Below are 4,577 nucleotides of genomic sequence, written 5' to 3' on the forward strand. Positions count from 1 at the left end.
TTGTTGAGTTGTGCCATATAATCAAGAGCTTCAAGTTGGTCATGCAATGCCTTGCTGAGTAGCAGGTTTTGGTGGTTGCTGTAAAACCTTGGGCGTAGGCCTGTGCAGAGGCATTGTTGTGGATCTTGACAGTAGTTGCAAATATTCAAATGAGAACTTTAAAGGCTGAAGAGGAGATATGTTCCATGTGAATGACACTTGCACATTGGTTAGTCGATCTTAAGAGACGGGGGAAGCCCGTCGGATAGTGCGCATTATGCGATCTTCGAAAAGGAATCAGGTTTAAATTCCTAAATATGAGATGTGGCAAGCATCTCTCTCAATGGTCATTAATGAAAACAAGGGTGGAAAGAGTGACATGATAAGATTGGGAGTTTTGAAAATTAATTGGATTCAAAAGTAGAGAGAGAATCAATTGGGAATAGATACGAAAAGAAATGAAAAGGAAAGAAACGATTGGAAGAACACCCAATAGAGAAAGGGGTGAATACGAAGAGGCGACAATCAACAACGAATGAAGGGGTTGCAATGAATGACCAACAAGAGGTATTGAAGGGATGCAAATGTTGCTATCGTGATCAACTAACCGAACTATGAAAGGTTCGAGGCTTCAACGGAAATTAACTAAAACCAGAAGTCAGCATGCTTCATAGATCATCAACAAATGGAACAAATGCTCACTATCATGCTTTAATACTATGATATGATTTGAGTTTTTAGAATACTCAATTTGACCACTAGAGTTTGCAGCCATTGTTTTATATATGAATGTAAATATTAAAGAAATACTTTTAGGGTAAAATAGGCAAAGTAACGATGTGTATGCACGCGCACACATTGTTCGATCACAAGACCTGTCACTTTATTTAAATTATGCTTTCAACATCTTAATAGAATACCGGTCAAGAAGCATAAAATGATGTCAAAATATGGAAGAAGGATACACAACTTCAAAATATGGAACTACTATAGATAATTTATTCTCGGCGAGGCAGAGTTAAATGTTGATTTTCATCCTTTTCTAGTCATAGAAAGGCTCAAACGGATAGGGTTGCTTTTCTCATCTGAAAGATATTCAGCAACATTCATCTCATATCTTCGGAACAAATCATCCATTATTGCCTCTCCAAACTGATCAGCGAGCATGGATTCTGTAACAGCTCTTATAGACTTTGCAACTTCTTTCCCACTTATGAAGTTATCACGTTTGATTATTACGAGTCGATCAAGACTAAATGATCCATCTGTCTCAACAATAGCCTCCAGTTCATGAATTGAAGGTGCATAATAGGGTAGATTAAATGAATCCACTTTCTCCTGTTCGATCATTCCCTAAATTGGAAAATTTTATTAGCAAAACATAAAAAACAATAATACATAAAAAGGAAACCATGTTTGGAAGAGAGGACGGATTTAAATGGTTACAATGTGAAGTTTCTTCTACCTGTAAGACCATGTCGTTGAGAGCTTGAGCCAGCGGTTCCCAAATATATTCTATTGGATGGATTCGAGCTTCTCCTGCCATGAAGTGTTAGGACCATATGCCCTCCACTAACTATTTCTTTCGAGCGTAACTTGAGAAACAAGGAGAAGTCCCTCTGAAATTCTGCTAAGTACGCTTTAAACACTCTGGGAGGGCTTGTCTTTACCAAGTAAATATTACCCTTGTTTAATGTGATTCCCATTTCGTTTTGAAGCCCCTGGGGAACCTGGCTGGTCTTAATGCTTATATTAGGACATGCTTTAAAACATATGACATGCTTACAGATGATACATGCTTGCCGCTTTCTTATATGATCTTTGAATTTTGAACAAGTTTGAGTGTACATAAATTTTCGGTTAAGCATGAGTTACTATATATATATATATATATATATATATATATATAGTAAATGGTTTGTGTGCTATACGCTTATCTGTGCATGGCGTACAAACCATGGGGGGCACATTTTTTGGGGGATCCAAAACATTCATTTGGAAGGCCCTTCCATAGATGGGGTGTGTACCAAAAATCAACCCTATAGGATCATCCTAACCCTGCCATTTGTGGAGGGAAAAGATGGGCATAAACAGTGTCTGTCCATTTCCCCCTCCACCTTTGATTGAGTTAGGATGATCTTATAGGGCTGATTTTTTGTACACACCCTATCCATGGAAGGACCTTCCAAATTAATGCTTTGGATCCCCCAAAAAATGTGGCCCCCTTTATGGTTTGTGAGCCATGCACAGATAACTTATCTGTGCAACTGCACACAAACCATTTCCTCATATATATATATATATATATATATATATATATATATATATGAGAAAACGGTTTCTACACACAAGTGTAGAAAAGTTATTTACACACTAGCTTAAAATACGGTGGAAGGTATATTGTCTGGGTGATCCAAACCATTCATTTGATTAGCCCTCACATAGATAGGGTGTCCACAAAAAATCAGCTCTATAGGATCATCCCAACCCTACGATTTGTGGAGGTAAAACGGACGTGTATAAACCTTCACAAATCTATCCATTTTTTGCCTCCACGGTTCTAAGGGTTAGGATGATCCTATGGAGCTGATTTTTTAGGCACACCCTATCTATGTGAGGGCCCATCAAATGAATGCTTTGGATCACCCAAACAATGTGGGCTCCCACTGTATTTTAAGCTAGTGTGTAGAAAACTTATCTACACTTATGTGTAGAAACCGTTTTCTCTCTCTCTCTCTCTCTATATATATATATATATGTGTGTGAGGAAACTGTTGGTGAGCTTAAGCTCACCAAACTTATGGTGAGCTAGCTTGCCCAATCACATGGGTCCCACATTTTGGGGAGTGATCCAAACCATTCAGCTCACCATAAGTTTGGTGAGCTTAAGCTCACCAACAGTTTCCTCTCTCTCTCTCTCTCTCTCTCTCTCTCTCTATATATATATATATATATATATATAAGGAAAGTGAAGCTACACACTTGTGTAGCTAACTTAGCTACACTGCCTGCTTAAAATACAGTGGGCCCACATTGTTTGGGTGATCTAAACCATTCATTTGATAGGTCCTCACATTGATAGGGTGTGCCCAAAAAATCAGCTCCATAGGATCATCCCAACCCTTTAAACTGTGGAGGCAAAAATGGACAGATTTGTGAAGGTTTTTACACGACCATTTTTACCTCCACAAATCGTAGGGTTGGGATGATCCCATGGAGCTGATTTTTTGGGCACACCCTATCTATGTGAGGGCCTATCTTTGCACCACCCAAACAATGTGGGCCCCCACTGTATTGTAAGCCGGCGGTGTAGCTAAGTTAGCTACACGAGTGTGTATCTACACTTTTTTCTCGATTTTGTTGCCTGATTCTACGCATGTAAGAAACATGTTTCCCTTGATTTTTTGGATTTTAAAATCATGATTAATAGAAAAAAAAAATTTCTAGAGCTATCAAAACACAACCCAAGAGCATGCTGTTTTAATGAGCTAAGTGGGTGAAAGTGCTGACCTGAGAGAGCCAATGGAGGCTATATGAAGAATGAACAAAGTGTAGACTTCTGCTTGGGAAAAGCCTCCCATAAAAGGAACCAGCCACTCCTGCCATGAAACACTGTCCCGAATCAACTCCTTTCTCTTCATTTAGTTTCTCATAGAAACTTGTAGAGACCTGAAAATGGTGTTAAAATCGTTCCCTGGAAGATCATTCAAGAACATTTGGAACTCCGGCAGAGGATGGTCCAGCTCGCGGCATTTCATCTCAATAGCGTCTATTATACTAGATAGCACTAAGAGGGTGTTTGGTCCTGAAGAACAACCCAAGTCTGCTATGCTCAACTTCTTAGCGAAGGAGGTGCAATAAAAATCTAATATGGCATCATCTACTATGGGCCTCACTTTGTTTATTACCGTTCTCTATACAAAGAGTAAAAAAATAGAAGGTCATAATCAAACCATGTAGAAGACAATGAGATTTTATATGATGTGTGGCTGTATAATAAATCTGTATTTTCAAAAAGTACGGTATGGCCTACTCCATAGGATGATCCAAACTGTCCGTTTGTTGGGTTACAATGTAAATAGCTTCTATAGATCAGAGGGTTAGGATAATCTTATGGAACTGATTTTTGGGGCATTTCCATGGGATGATCCTAACCTTCTGATCTATAGAGAGACCCTATAGATCGGAAGGTTAGGATCATCCCATGGAAATCATTTTTGGGGCACAACCTATTTACATTGTATGTGGCCCAACAAATGGATGGTTTGGATCATCCTATGGAGAGGCGTACCATACTTTCTTAAAAATACAAATTTAAACAGCCAATCATGTAAAATCTGGAAGACTACGAGAGAGAGAGAGAGAGAGAGAGAGAGAGAGAGAGAGAGACCTGTAGTGTTGAATTATTAGCATAGCTGGTATCTCCCTCTCCCCCAATCATGTGAAAAACTTTTTGCACTTCCATGGCAAGGGCCTCCTTCAACTAGACCAGATAGAAGACACCTTATATTTCTCTCCTCCAAGCTACACGAAAGCCACCATTTTGTGATACAAATAGCCTCGAAGTAAGGATTTTTCGAGGAAAAAGTGTTCTAGAC

At 39.0% G+C, this 4,577-nt stretch overlaps 1 pseudogene across 1 annotated transcript; it reads right to left on the reverse strand.

Annotated features, from left to right (window-relative positions):
- Positions 1-883: 883 nt before the first annotated feature.
- LOC143847035 (putative jasmonic acid carboxyl methyltransferase 1) lies at positions 884-4,577 on the reverse strand (annotated as a pseudogene). Its single transcript, XR_013234917.1, has 4 exons — positions 4,370-4,577; positions 3,490-3,893; positions 1,445-1,709; positions 884-1,332 (listed from the first exon to the last, which is right to left on the reverse strand). The product of XR_013234917.1 is annotated as a putative jasmonic acid carboxyl methyltransferase 1 (transcript).

Source organism: Tasmannia lanceolata, unplaced genomic scaffold, assembly GCF_043159265.1.
Source record: "Tasmannia lanceolata isolate RefF3 unplaced genomic scaffold, GAP_Taslan_0.1 ptg000015l, whole genome shotgun sequence".
Taxonomy (NCBI): domain Eukaryota; kingdom Viridiplantae; phylum Streptophyta; class Magnoliopsida; order Canellales; family Winteraceae; genus Tasmannia; species Tasmannia lanceolata.